The 16,010-nt window shown below is 31.0% G+C and overlaps 3 long non-coding RNA genes across 3 annotated transcripts; 1 reads left to right on the plus strand and 2 right to left on the minus strand.

The window, feature by feature from the left end:
* Window positions 1–2,670: 2,670 nt before the first annotated feature.
* LOC146953726 (uncharacterized) lies at window positions 2,671–5,174 on the plus strand. The gene is made up of 3 exons (XR_015011151.1): window positions 2,671–2,894; window positions 3,062–3,133; window positions 4,591–5,174. It is a non-coding gene; the product is annotated as an uncharacterized LOC146953726 (long non-coding RNA).
* Window positions 5,175–9,575: 4,401 nt separating this feature from the next.
* On the minus strand, window positions 9,576–10,708 carry LOC146953727 (uncharacterized). The gene is made up of 2 exons (XR_015029984.1): window positions 9,931–10,708; window positions 9,576–9,807 (listed from the first exon to the last, which is right to left on the minus strand). It is a non-coding gene; the product is annotated as an uncharacterized LOC146953727 (long non-coding RNA).
* A 4,087-nt stretch (window positions 10,709–14,795) lies between these two features.
* On the minus strand, window positions 14,796–15,610 carry LOC146953728 (uncharacterized). Its single transcript, XR_015011152.1, has 2 exons — window positions 15,439–15,610; window positions 14,796–15,268 (listed from the first exon to the last, which is right to left on the minus strand). It is a non-coding gene; the product is annotated as an uncharacterized LOC146953728 (long non-coding RNA).
* Window positions 15,611–16,010: the final 400 nt, after the last annotated feature.

Genomic DNA, 16,010 nt, shown 5'->3' on the forward strand with positions numbered 1-16,010 from the left:
CTCTCAATTTTGAGATCATTACAGAATCATATAATCCAATCCAATTTCTTTAAAAAATTGACCCTTACAGTATAACTACAACAGAATAAAACAACTATATATTTGATAATTTCGATGAAGACAAACAGAAATCAATCTTCAGTGAAAATCGCAGGAACCGACGATGACAAAATCGTGCAAACAATAAACATAAATTGAGTAGAAGATAAAATCGATAGAGATGAAAGATTTACTTCGGCAACATATTATGATTCTAAACCGATTAATATCATAAGTACAAAACTAGTTGATTCTAAACTGTGATTGCGCTCACAGTTGTGGTTACAATGTGAATCATGATAATTCGGGAACATATGAGTAAACAAGACAACATATAACATAAACATTTACAGGTAGGGACACATGAAAATTTGATGACATGAAGGTGCTAACTCAGTTGATGACATGACTGAAAAACAACTAAATTAATTTTGACACTGTCTAAATAGATTCTCATTGAATAACTTAATTTCTAATCATCAAAAGTTTAAACAATGAACTAACGAAAGTATGTAAAAGAGATCAACAAAGGACTAATGCAGCTAAGACATGATCAAGAAAAGAAATCCAACATCCTGATAAGTGTTTTTCTGAATGTTGTTTGTAAATACTAAAAATACTTGAAGTCCCACATCGGAACTTTGGCAAGCAAAGGAGAGTCAAAAGTGGCTATATACTTAGATTGTGGTTCCAAACGTACAAACATAAGCTATATATGAGTAGTGTATTTCTTCTTTATTGAATGAAAATATTGAAGGTCTCTTGTTTACTACTACTGACCTTCAATATTTTGGTTTAATATGTTATAAACACTTCCTAAATAATACATTAAAATTTTGTATTTATTTCTGTTTTCTTGTTTGAGTTGTTTTTCGCTCATTGCTTGTAAACGTCAACCATTATTTTTTGACATGTCAAGCATTATCTTAGTGTCATTTAGTTTTTAAATCCTTGCTTATTACATCTATGTGTTTCTTCATATATAATGTAAATTTTTCCATTCATTATATAAAGACAAATGGTAACATATAAGGTGTTGGATTTTTCTTGATAAATATTTTCAAAATATTAATTTTTTTTATAATTTTTATTAATAAATAATTAAAGATATTAATTATCAAAATTGTGCGTTGGTATGGGTGAAAAAGGCAACTAGATCAATTATTTTGAAATGTGAAAAGGTTTGAGCTATGGTATGTTGGTTTTATGACAAAAGTTCGTCTGTTCGTTTGAACCGAATGAGTTATTGTGACACTTCACCTATGATTAGTCAAACTGTGGTTAGTTTGTTTTTTCGAGAAAGGTCTGACATTTCTTCTAGATCAAATGAACTACAACGAGACTTCACATATGATTAGTCGAACTTTGGTTTGCTTGCTTTCTGACAAAGGCTCAATCTTTTTTTGGATCAGATGAACTACAACATGGTTTCACTTGTGATTAGCCGAGTTGTGGCTAGTTATTTTTTTTTTTGGCAAAGTTCAATCTTTTATTCTGGATTGGATGGACTACAACGAAGCTTCATTTGTGATCAATTGAAATCTGGTTTTTATTCTGGATCAGATTAACTACACTAAGGCTTCAATTGTGATATGTTAAACTGTGGTTAGTTGGTCTCTATAACAAATGTCTCACCTTTCTTCTAGATTGGGTGAACTAGACTGAGCTTTCGCTTGTAATCAGTCGAACTATGGTTAGTTCTTGTTCTGAAAAAAGGTCCAACCCTTCTTCTGGATCAGATATTCAGATGCATTACAAAGAGGATTCAGGTGTGATCAATTGAATTTGGATTGCTTAGTTTCCAGTCAAGGTGTCGCATTTCTTTGGATCAAATGAGCTACAATGAAACTTCACCTATGATCAGTTGACCTGTAGATGATTTGTTTTTCCAACAAAGATTCGACATTTGAGGCTTCAATTACAACGTGGCTTCAATTTTGATCAGTTGAACTTTGTTTTTTTTCTTTGATGACTCCTCGACATAACATGTATTTAAGTGATTTATCGAGTCTTTTATCGTTTATTATAGGATTTTCTAGAAGATTTAGAGTGAGTTACTGATAGTTTGGGAAATAGTATGTAAGATTTCCATATAAGTTCTTAAGTTAAAATTCTTTCAAAATTATTGGCAGTTTTTAAATGCATGTTGCAAGTGTTAGTTAGTATGAACACTTCAACTATAGCGTAGTTAGTATTTAACTCTTGAGTCTGAACATGAAATTTGACCCATAGAAGAGAAAGCAAAAATGGTGACTTGTTCCAAGAAAAAAATTAAAGAGAAGTAATTGGAAATCAGGGAAGAGAATGTAATTCTTGTTAATGTTAAATCTAAGTCTTGAGCACCAATAATAGAGAAATACGAACATATTATTACCTCATTTATCAGTTGTAGTAAAATTGCAAGGAGAATTAACAATATTTATGAAATGCACCATCTCAGTTTTTTTTTAAATAAAATAAATAAATAAATAAAAGAAAAAGAAAAGGTGTACAGAAAAAAAAAAAAAACAAGAAGATTTTTTTTATTTTTATACATATATGTAAGGAAGAATCGAGAGTTCTCTCTCTTTCCACTCTTCCATCTAACTTTTCCCCTTTCACATTTTTTTCTTCTTTTTCTTATTCTTTCCCAGCGTATCCTTCCCTTCTTCTTTCTCATCCTCTTTCTATTCTTCTTCTCATTGAGTTACAATTCCATTCACAAATCAAACTCTAATAAATGAATTTTACCTCTAAAACAAAATTATCTCTAGTTCTACAATTACACTTGGATAGAATTTTGGGATTAAGGTTATTGCTTCATGGAAGGAGAAGAGTACCCATCACTTGAAAGTTGTTTATTAAGACTCTTTGAGGTAAATATACAACCCATAACTCAATTAAGGCATCTCTAGTCATGGGTGGTTTGATTTAGAAACTTATTTTAGAGTTTAGAGTAGGTATTAAAGGAATTTAGGAATGCATATGATTAGAAAAGTTTTAGAATACTCATTTTAATCTTGAAATTATTATTGATGCTCAGATTGGATAGTTGATACTTTGCTTGCTACTACGGAAGCAGTCGGAGAGAAAATGTGGTTGGTTCGACATAGCTGTGAGTTGATGACGATCATTATCGCTTATTTTCAATATCGTTATTATTGCTATTTTTATGATTTTATATGTTAAAGTATTTATCAAATTGGGAAACACACCTTTTGAACATTTTTCCCGTCATTGTTATATAATTTCAAAGTCATCAAATCTAATTATACTCTATTTGGATTTATCTATGAATTATTGAGCAAAAGATTTGAAATTGAGGTTTGGTTGCCTATACTATGTTGAGAAATGAAGAAATACAGTTTTGAGATATGTTTTTGGGATTTTCGATATTAACATACGATCCATTTCGATATGGATTTTACTTGTGATTTATAAAGTAGAGAAATTGAAACGGAGAATTTGATTGTATGTATTTTCGTAGTTGTGTTGAGATCTTGTGAAACGTGATTTTGAAATATGCGTTTTCGAAAGGTTTGATATTAATTTGTACGCGATTTGGATTTTGAATTGGATTTGAATTTGGATTTACTTATAATTATAAGTAGTAGATTTTCGATTGAGTTTTGATGATACGTATTTTGAAACAAGTTTCGTTATGTTGTGAAATATGATTTTAGCATTGTGTTTTAAGAATGGAGTTTTGAAAATTACGGTTATAATGATGACGACCTAGGTGCACCTAGTATGTGATTTCAATTAGGTAGAATTACCCCATTAGATGGAGCCGCCCCTATGGAAAGGCCACCATTAGGAGGAGAGGGCTATCAATGCGTGGTAAACTCCCTAATTGAAAATGTTTTACACTTTGTTTTGAGTCGAGAGAAAAGAGCTATCCGTTAGATGGAGCCGCCCCTATGGATAGGCCACCATTAGGAGGAGAGGGCTATCAACGAGATGGAGCTAGTTCTCGATTCACCCATTTTGATTATTTTACTAAATGGAGTTTTCTATATTTTCTTTAAAGACTTTTATCAAGATTTTCGACAATATATTTTTAAAGGTTTTTGTTATGATTTTCGGCGGTATATTTTCTAAAGACTTGTAATCTTATTTTCACCTCTTTACAACATTGAGATTAAAAATACTCTTATTTATGATATTGTTTTTCATGTACAATGATATAAAGTAATTGCAAGTAGAAATATTCATGTTGCTTCTAAATGTTAGACATGTGAAGGCTTGTAGTAAGGTTATACCATAAAGATAAACTCATGGTTTAAAAGGTGTTATAAAAATTTCTCTAATAATTTGATTCATTTTATTACAGTTTGGCTAAACAAGCTCAGAGCAACATATTTGTTATGTCGGTGACATTAGACTCAGAAATATTCTTATTTGATTTTGGATTAATAGAATTTTATTCAGTTACTAGTTTGTAAATGAACATTAGATTTTGAGAAACTTAATTACTCGTGCTCATGTGTGTTTCCCTTCTAGTTGGTGGTGGTTGTTGTCTCTCACTAAGTCCTTGTGACTTACTCTTTCATTTTCTATTTTTTTTTTCAGATTTCCAAGCAGTTAAGTAGAGAGCTGCTAGTAGAATCGAGTTCAGCCGCGTCACTCTTTTTGGTAGGTTTCCTTGATGATTGTCTCTATTGTTTATGTATACATTGAGTCAAAGTACCTGCAGCTATTTGGGTTTAGAAATGTCTCATTTTGAGTTGTACAAATATGTAAAATGTCACTTTGAAATTCTGGTTGATGATAATAGTTTATGAACAGGATTTATATCTTGGTAATGTTGAAAGTACAGGGGTTACTCTGTCGAAATTTCAGTAAACATGAGTTTAAGTTGAAAGTTAGTTTGAAACTTGTTTATTTAAATCTTTGGTCTTTAGGCTTGCCGAACTATAAGGTATTAGTTCGTGCGCCGGTCACGAATATATTTTTGGGTCGTGACAATTTATTAGATTAAAGTCAAATCTAGGAGAGCTCTAGCCCAACAAGAATCATTATGGGCACAAGAGATTCAATACTATGTTCAATCCTATAGTCTGCTTGTACATAAATTAAAGAACACTTAAGGTTAATAAGAGTATATTAAACTGTACGGTAAACAAAACAATAAAGATGAAAAGATATATTAACAAGAATTACAATGAAAATCCCTGCAAGATTGGACAGCTGTTCCCAACAATATTGGTCTTCCAGTGAAGCCTTTGAATAATTATGTGATCTATTCATCCTCCTGCAACATATTTTTTCAAACCAAGCATAAACTATGGAAGAGAAAGGGCTCTGCTAGCTTTTGGTGTGATTGAGAACACCGACGTAAAGTCAAAAACTCGATCCTGAATAAAATATGTTCTGAAACCTAACTACAAAGGACTAATGTAGTGATGTCTAGGGGTGTGCAGGAAAACCGGATACCATGAACTGATTTGAAAAATTAGGTGAACTGTTTGTAAAAGCCCACTTCTTTTTGGATCAAAACTGACCCGGTCCATTTCATTAAAAACAATCAGTTAACTGATCCCATTTCAAAAAACCAGAGATCCAAATGATAACCGCATCACACTTGAAGAAATAAAAAAAAAAGGAACTCATGTTATTTTCTGTATTTTGAAGAGAGAGAAAGAGGGATTATTCAAAGAAATCGAAAATATTTTTCTGCTGTGTTTGCAATTGAAAGGTCAAAGTGATAGCGAGAAGAAAGGGAGAAAGAAACGGCGACGGCGACGGCAACCGCAACGGCGGTGTGATAGACACAGAAACGGCGGTGAAATAATCTGCAGAATATGCAGTGACAAATACGCACCATCGAGATTATCAACAAAACTAAACAAAACAAAAAAATTGTTAAAAACAAAGTGATTAAGTTAGAATCGAATCGATGAAATTGAAAAACCCTAAGAAACATAGGAAGAAGATGATGAATCTGGAAAAGTACCGATAAGGAAGAAAAGAATGGAATCAGATCGGAAATGAGAGAAAAATAGTAGACACAGAAATGTTTATAAATTCTGCCTCTATGATTCCAAGCTAACATGTCCTCTTTTGGGTCACAAAGTCAATGTTATTTTCCTTTTAGAAATGAGAAATTCTGCAGGTAAAAAAACGGTTCAGGTAAAAAAACCGGTTCAGGTGAAAATCCGGTTCAGATAAAAAAATTGGTTCAGGTAAAAAAATCCGGTTCAGTAAAAAAACCGGTTCAGGATAAAATCCGGTTCAGATAACATGAACCGGTTCTGAACTGGACTGAACTGTATCAAACCGGTTTTAAAAAAATCCATTTATTTTGTGAAAGTAGTTTTTTGATCCAAATTGTATCCATAAATCTAGTTTGGTTCAGTTTGGATAAACCATTTGCACACCCCTAGTGATGTCAACCCAACAAACTTGAAAATGTGTCTTTTGGGATAAACTTGAAGTCCCACATCGGAACTTTGGCGAGGAAATGAGAGTTGAAGGGGCTATAAATGTAGCTTAGAATGAAGTTTTAGTATGTCTCAGATCCATGAATATTACTCGTTCATTCTAGTTTTTTTCGGTAGAATATTTAGATTTGGTAGGATGTCTGACAAATGTGTAAATAATTAAACATTTGCCAGGGTGCCTAACCAAAAATAAATATTTTACTTAAATCAAAAATTAAAATTTTATATTTACTATTCTTTTCGAGTTGTTTTTAAAATTGTTAAAAATGGGTTGGTGTTTTTTGGGTTGGGTCAAATATTTATAAGGGTCATGCTAATTGGTGTCGTGAAGTACTGTTAAGGATGTCAAAAAAGAAAATTATTATCATAAAAGAAAATTACACAGTTTTCAATGCAATAACCACTATATAATTTTCTTTTTTAACATCCTTAACCAGAGCACCGGTTAGCATTATATTTCCCTATTTATAAAAGACAAAATATATTTAACCCAATTTATTGTCACATGTAATTTTGAAGTTTAAATTTCTTTAAAATCATATAATTATTTATGGTTAAAAAGTTGTTCATATGAGTGCATACATACTCCTAAAACTCTACAACTTTTGCACAAATATTGAATCTGTAGAGAAATTGATCTCTTACATTTTTTTTTCTCTTACCAAATAGCACAACTCTTATATTAATCTCATACTTACAAAGCTAGTATCATCTTGTAATCATAAACTGTCATAGGGGTTGTAGTTGCGATTACACTATGAACCTTATGGCCACATATGAGTAAATAAATAAACATGTAATTGAAAATGTTCAAAATTGTATCTGCAAAGGGTGATGTTGGTGTTGAGGTTGGTGAGAATTGGAGCCGCCATACGCGAATAGTATTTACTGTGCACATGATTTTGGTCATAGAGTTGTGTTTCTCAACCCAACAATATGCTTAAGAGTCCCACATCGGAACTTTGGCAAGAAAAGGAGAGTCAAAGTGGTTATAAATAAGTAGCATTGTATGGAGATGGTAAAATATAAATAAAAGTGTATTTTTATTGAATCAAGAAAATTTGAAACAGTTAATATACTGCATGTAAATGTATTAGATGTAGTATATTACAGTTAAAACTCTATAAATTAATAATATCAGGACCGGAGAAATTTATTAATTTAGAGAGTTATTAATTTATCGATAAATTAATAATTATTAATTTAAAGAGTTTTTAAGTAATTATACTATACATACCAAACAAAAAGGCAAATTAGTCTATGCCTCTTAGAATTACGTTGCAGCGAACCTTGGGACTCAACGTAAATTAGTAACTATTGTGTTCATATGCATTGGAAATCAATAATGACTTTTGAAGTACAGTAAATATAAACAAGAGGAACAAATGTGTTCAATGTATTCTTAATATATTTTTTTCAGTTTCTAAGAATTATTAATTTATGATTTTCTTGGGACCAAAAATTATAAAGGGATCTCCCGAAAAATTATTATCTTATTATTTTATCGAGTTTTTCAATTTTTTACATTGGCCCAAGTCGGGACCGGACAAATTTATTATTTTAGAGAGTTTATTAATTTACCGAGTATTAAATTAAAGAGTTTCTACTGTATATGGTTCAATTTCTTCTTGATTTGATCAAACTAAAAAACACTTCCTAAATCATATATTTAAAGTATTGATAAAATTTTATTTTTAATACTAGTTATTAAAACAAACTTATTTATGGTTTTATTAATTGTAGTTAATGAATAATGATTAAGTGGAATAAAATTTAATAATTATTGACAAAAACCTACTTATTTATGGTTTTAATAATAATTTAATATTGACAAAAAATAGTAGGTTTTCTCCCAAAAAATTATATTAATAGAAGGATTTGTCAATATTGCACTACTAAAACTTGTGCCCTAAGGGCACAAGATAAGGAACTCAAAAGTAGAAATATTCCCTCAAGTTTTGTGCATTCTATTTATTATAAATTCAAAAAATCAATTGAATGCACACATTCCAACAAAAAGTTACTATGTTGGGTTCCTTATCTTATGCCTTAAGGGCACAAGTTAACATTTCTCAAATAGTAATAAATAGTGCATTCACAATTAACACTTTCATAAACAAATCCATCTATACTTTTATAAAAATATAGATCTTACGATTCAAGAAATTAATAATTGAACACTGAAGTAAAGTTAAAAACTGGATCCTAAAAAAATATGTTCTGAATACAAAATGAATATATCAATTTATCATAGTACTCCTAGATCAATTAATGTGGTGAAATTTGTTAATGCCGCCATAAGGTTGAATTGTTCTGAATACAAATTTGTAGAAGTGAAAGCAAAATGTTGAATTGTTCCCAGAAAAAAAATGTAAGAGAACCAAGTCTTGTTAATGTCAAATGTAAGTCGTAATTCTGAACAATTAGAAGAGAGCCAATAGAGCAAGATTATCATGAATCTAGAAATAGTATTTCATCCAATTAAGATAAATTTTAATTATGTGGTGTCTTGCACCTTGTTCCAATTCAACCAGAGAATTTCATACCAACGTACTAAAATAAAGGTAGAAATATAATTTTTATTAGTAACTTATCAAAGTAATCTTAACCATTAATTTCGTTTTGTCCAGGTAAACTCGACTCGAAAACTCGTACAAATTTATCTAAAATTAAAATTAAATAAAATTTATTATTTACATGACATATGTAAACTAATATAATATTGTAAATAGTCCAATATTGCAAAATATGATTAAATTATAAAGATTTTCAATCACCATAATAAAGCATTATGTTTAACTAAACATTAAAATACAAAATAAACTTGCAAAACCATAAATCTCAAGTCTTAACCATCCAAAAAGGCAAGCTTCACAAGTTCATAAAGTTGTTAATAAAACTATCAAAAAAAAAAATTAGACTTACATTCCGATTTTACTCGAGTTTACCCGAGTTTGACCGAGTTAACTCGAGTCAAACTCGTCAAACATTCCGATTTTACCAGAAATCGAGTTTACCTCTGAGTTGACACGATTTTGGTACATAAAAACGTAAACTCGGTAAACTCGGCGAATTAACACTCGATTTGTCGAACATTGGTGACAATCAATAAAGTTAGCAATAGCTATGTTGTCATCACCAAAACTTGAGTCTAATTTAATAAATATAATAGATAGATAGATACATGCTCTTTCGAATCAACAATGAAGTGACCATTGGTAATCCCCACCATTTTTCTTATGTTTGTTTGCAGCTGCATCTCTTGCACTATTTGGTTGCCAATACAACCATTTTGAAATTGATCTTATTTCTTGAATTACTGACATTCTTGATTCTCTTTGGAGTTCTGTTAATTCATAATGAAATAATGAGGAATTCATGCTTTGAAGATTAATAGCTTGTTTGGACTTTGGATTAGCTTATTGGACTACCATAATATGAAATAATAAGATCGAACACCTGCTCTTACATTGCTACGCAGCTGCTTCGACGACATCAAAAGCAGCAAGGTTGGATCTCTCTAACAACTCTGGTTTATTCAAGAGCAGGAAAATCATGGTTCATTTGATGTATCATGCAACCTTTTACTTTGGACATTGCAGTTCAAGGAAAATCATTTTGTCCTTAACATGTTATTATAGATTTGAGCATAGCAAACATCCTTAGGATGCAATACAATCAATATTTATTAGATGAAAGTTAAATTCAGGAGAATTCTAGCCCAACAAAAATCGTTATCAAGTAGAAATGAAATTGTCACAAGGGATTCAATGCTATGTTCATAAACATTTGTATAATGGTATCTGATTGGATGACTATGTTAGAAAGTTGTTCATTATGATAGTCCCAAAACTCTACATGTTTGGTGCAAATATTGAATCTATAGAGAAATCCCACATCCATGATAGTGTTTTTTTTAATACAAATGCTTGAAGTCCCACATCGAAACTTTGTCAAGCAAAAGAGAGTTGAATTGGCTATAAATAAAGCAAACGAAGTGTAACCCATTAACACCTCCAAAGTCTAAATCAGAGGTAGTATATAATTTTTTTTAAGTGGTAGTATATTTTTTTTTGTTTGCTTGTTTTTAGTGGTTGAATTTCTCACTTGCTCACGGCATTTTATTTAAATCTTTAATGGTTTATTGAAGTTCAACCATTAGACATGAGATAAATGATAAACACTTCCTAAATCAGATCACTTTTTTTTTGTGGTTTGAGCTGTTTTTATTAAATAGGCTTAAATATTCCTTTTTTTGTTTGGTTTAAATCACCACATTTTGCATAAAAATTTCTATTAGTCCCAAGTGTCCTTTTTTTTTGTTTAAATCCACACATTTTGCATAAAATTTGCTATAATTTTAGATAAAGAATAAGATAAAGACAATGATTTAAAAGATAGATATTATAATTTTAGACCAGTTTTACATTGAAATTCAATATGAAAATCCCTTACTTTACCTTATTAGTCCCCACTTTTGGAAGGATATTTTTAAAATTGTGGGTGTGGCACAACGAAATGGTGGTTTCTCATTAGATGTCGATGTAAAATTGGTTTGAACACTTAACAAAATGCAACGCACACACGATACAAATTTTCTTATCTATAAGTCGTCAACAAGGCTTTTTGACTCGCCAAGCAACTCAAACCAAGACTAATCAACATTGTTTACGAACAATATAGATCACCCACCAAATCACATGTTACTCAAGCTTGATAATTGAAATGAGTACAATATCGGGCTTATCGAGCCTGATAATTGAAATGAGTACAATCTAATTCTCTTAAAGATGTTACTCACATTGAGATTGAAAAAAAATATACTAAATGTGGGGAAATTTGAAAGGTTGAATTTTGACTCACCGTTGCGGTCTAATGCTGTAATGAGCTCAGCCTCTACCGAACAATCCATGATGAGGTCTCCAAACCACCACTCCTCAAGTGTACCATCGTCGGAACGAGACTTGTGGCAGTGGCACGTGAATATGACGGGGATGGAAGCACATCTACAAAGAGTAATAGTGGTGTTGATGTTGGCAAGAACTAGGGATGCCATGGTTTTGGATTTGTGTTTCTTTTCCTTACCTCGTACTTCTCATACGATGATGAGCTTGATTTTTTTTTTTATCAGAACTAGACATTGATTTTTTGTGTATGTTGGTTTCTAAAAAAAAGAAAAAGAGAGGAACTAATAGCTCTCACCAATTACTGATTAGTTAATAATTGATTGATAAGGACTTAAGGTGTCTCTTGATAACAAAAAAGAAGCTCAACATCCTGACTCTTGATAGTGTTTTAAGAAGTGTCGACTTTTAGAACAAGCAGTTGAAGGAAGTCCCATATCGTAACTTTGGTAGACAAAAAAGAGGCCAAATGGCTATAAATATGGAGGGTAGAATGAAGGTAAGTAAGTTCAAATCAAAGTGCAGTGCTATTACTATTTTATTTGATGTGCACATGCCAGTTAATTGATTTACTGCATTAATATTTGTATTAATGTGTAGTGTAGTTTATTAACTGTCGGTGTACACTATATATGAAAGTAATAAGCACTTCCAATCGCAGTCATAAAATTTTGCTTTTATCACTGTTTTCTTTTATGAGCTATTTTTCGCTCATTAATTGAAAATAGTATTTTTTATTTGGTTGTGACTTTAAGGTCCCAGCTTCTCTAAAGATCTAAAATGGATAATATTAAAGGATCCTTGTCTGACTTTAACGAACCTCTCTAAACTTTATTCATTTTAGAGGATTCTTGTCCGACTTTAACGAACCTCTCTAATGGAGACCAATGTTATACTCCCACTATTCTAAATTATAAGTGGTTTTGACCATTTCAAACAAATTTAAAAACGTAATCAATTTTGTATGGAAAAATAAAATTATAAATTACTTTACAAAATTATCATTCGAGAAATTTAAAGAATTGAAAGAAGATTGAGTATTAATTAGTAAAGAGTATAATAGAAAAAAAATTATTAATATTTCATTGTTACTATAAATCGACTTATAATTGAGTGGGAGTAACACAAACTGGAATTTATCAAAATCCATAGGGAATGAAGGTCCATGTATTTCACCATCAATTTCGAGTTCGGAATCAGCTCACTGAGAAATAACCCTTTAAACAATGAACTAACAAAAGTATATAAATGATCGAAAATGAAAGAACTAACGTAGCTGAGACGTGATCTTGGTAATTGAAAAGGTGTCTCTCATGTCTTGTGAAATCCCACATCCTGGATTTTTGTGTTTTTCGGAATGTTGTTTTTTACTTAAAATCCCACATCGGAACTTTGTGAAGCAAAGGAGAGTCATAGTGGCTATAAATAAGTAACTTAGAATGTTTGGAAATAAGTTAAGTAGTATAGTGTATACTTTCTTTATGGGTTGAAACAATTGCGGATCACTTATTTACTCTTAATATTTAGTATTGTAGTGATCTGCAATGTTTTAGTCCACAAAGTAGGTTATAAACACTTCCTAAATCAGTGATTAACATTTTGTATCTATTTCTGTTTTCTTGTTTGAATTGTTTTTTTTTTGTTCATTACATGAAAACAATATCCATTATTGGTTTGAATCCTTGCTTATTACATCATGCGTTTCTTCATATATCATCATCTATTGCTAGTATAGTTTTAAAAATTTGTGGGTAATTTACCTCCAATTGTGACACTAAAAAAAAAAACCACTTATAATCCACTATCTTTTCTTTAAAAACAATAAAATAAAATCCACTATCTTTGTCACATGTAAGTATACTTTAACAATATATCATTTTGTTATTTCATGAGTAATGATATTAGTAAACAGCCATGCTATATATAGCGAAAACATCCTCAAGAATTTATCCCGAAATACAAACTAACCAATCAACAGTAAGGTTTTGTCGGAAATCAGGGCGGTTGTGGGAGAAAAGGCAAAGTCAAACATAAGTTGTGGACCAAAATACACAGTCGCTATCAATTCTTGAAGTTTTTATTCGCGAGAAATAGCATTTTTCATTAGTAAAACCATTGTGACAACTTCTGGGAGTATGTTCTTCTTATCGGTAAAAAGAAACAGAGAGAACAGCGAGCAAAAACACAATGAGAATATGAAAGAGTTATCTAAAAGTTGTCCCGAAATGATTGTACGAATATCATTTCACATTTCATATTGACCGATTGCATTTATCATGATTTTTGTTTTCAACTTGGACTGTGAAAGCTAACAAAATAATCATTTTACCATGGACTGTGAAAAAATGTAACCATGTCAACAAGGGTCGTCTCATGTAAAATCTACAACTCATGAAAAACAAATCATTACAAAACAATAAGAAGTAGACTAACATTCATGATCAGTGTTTTAACAAAGGTCACTGACATCAAAATTTATCACGTCTATATGACCGCGATTGTGGCCTTATTTGACCGCAATTCTCACCAATATCAATTTATGTGATTCGCAAGATATGAAGCCAAATGCAGAATGGTATACTTACAAAAGGCAGTTGACATGACAAGCTTGTATTGCCTCCTCAATTCTAAGGAATATGATAACAATTAGCATAACTTTTCCAACATTCTAACATTCTAAGGTACAAACAAGCAGTAAAGAGTGTGATTCTTTCCTTAATTAAGGTCTTGGATTTGAGTCGTGAGAGAACTTTCGCCTAAAATCGATCCATCCAACCAGACTCTACACAATCCTCTAATAACATATTCTTACCATAATGTCATTTTGTAATAAACATTTGTGTATCTGATTGGATGATTATGTTAAAAAGTTATTCAATATGAGTGCGTAGATAGTTCTAAAACTTTACAACTTTTTGCAGAAATATTGATTCAGTAGAGAAAGTGACCTTTTACTTTTTTCTCTTTTTAATTTCTGTTTTTTCTTCCTCTTTTCAAGTGGCGATTGTGCAAACTAGTATATTAAATAGAAATACTCTCATACTAAATAGTACAACTCTTATATTAATTTCATAAGTAGAAAACTAGTACTATCTTATAATCATAAACTAGAAACTGGAATTGGATACAAAAAGAATTAACAAAAGCAGAAACACAATTTATGAGTTGATTCTAAACTGCCATATGAGTAAACACAGTAACATATAAAAGAAAAGTGAGTAGAGGAGTTGACTCTAAATTCCCACGTGGCTGCTTCGACATCAAAAACTAGAGCAGCATGGTTGGATCTCTCTAACAACTCTGGTTTATTCAAGATCAGGAAAATCATGGTTCATTAGATGTAACATTACTTTGGACATCACAGTTCAAGGAGAATCATTTTGTCCTTAACATGTTATTTTAGATTTTCGCATAGCAAACACCCTCAGGATGCAATACAATCAATATTTATTAGATGAAAGTTAAATTCAGGAGAATTCTAGCCCAACAAAAATCACTATCAAGTAGAAATGAAATTGTCACAAGGGATTCAATGCTATGTTCCTAAAGAGTTTTAAGTTTCCTATGGCTAGCTTGAACATAAATGAAGAGTTGAAGTTGTAATATCTAATATTTTGTTATCCCTTGAAACATCACAAGGAGAATTCTAAACAATTTTCCTCGCAAAGGCGATATTTATCAATACACAGAAAAGTCTTCTGCTATGTGACAGTATTTTACATCATTTTTTTTCCACATTGGTCCAATCTTGCAGGGATCTTCATTATAATGTAAGACCAAATTCTATAATAAATCTGATCCAACTTATTTGATAGACCTTTCTGCAGTCTCCCATGTTAAGACACTAGGATTCCTGTTTTTCCTGTGAACCCTCTCTCATGTTCTTTGCAACTCAATAAATATCTGTATTGAAATACATTGTATCGAAATTTCAAGAGAGAATTTTATACTCAAATACTTAATATAAACAAAGAAAAAGATAGATACGAAAGGCTCATAACAAATAAATGATTACACAACAATGGTCCTTTGAATTTTTGTGAATCCAAATGCAGAATGGTATATAAACTTACGAAATGTAGTTGACAGAGAAACAACCCTTGCTCTTCCATAAACTGATTTTATGGCAAAAACACATTTGATTTCATCAACAAATATGGCCGTCTACTCACTTTCTGGACCACATTAAACTGAACATATAGGTCTTCAATTGAATCCTTTGAATTATGTTCGTCTTTGCATGCTCCTGCATCCAACCCAAACAAATCAATGAAAGGAAAAGTCTTAAAATTTTTCCAACATTCTCTTAAGTAAGTTATTGGATTTAAGTCATTGAGAGAACTTTCCCACTAAAATCGATCCTTACTATAATGTTATTTAGTCATAAACATTTGTATAATGATATCTGATTGGATGACTATGTTAGAAAGTTGTTCATTATGATAGTCCCAAAATCTACATGTTTGGTGCAAATATTGAATATATATAGAGAAATCCCACATCATGATAGTGTTTTCTTAATACAAATACTTCAAGTCCCACATCGAAACTTTGGCAAGCAAATGAGAGTTGAAGTGACTATAAATAAGAAGCTTAGAATGATGTTGAAAATATGCAAACGAAAGTGTAACCCATTAACACCTCC

Source organism: Medicago sativa, chromosome 1 (assembly GCF_051527215.1).
Source record: "Medicago sativa cultivar Bolivia chromosome 1, Bolivia_mono, whole genome shotgun sequence".
In the NCBI taxonomy this organism is placed as follows: Eukaryota; Viridiplantae; Streptophyta; class Magnoliopsida; order Fabales; family Fabaceae; genus Medicago; species Medicago sativa.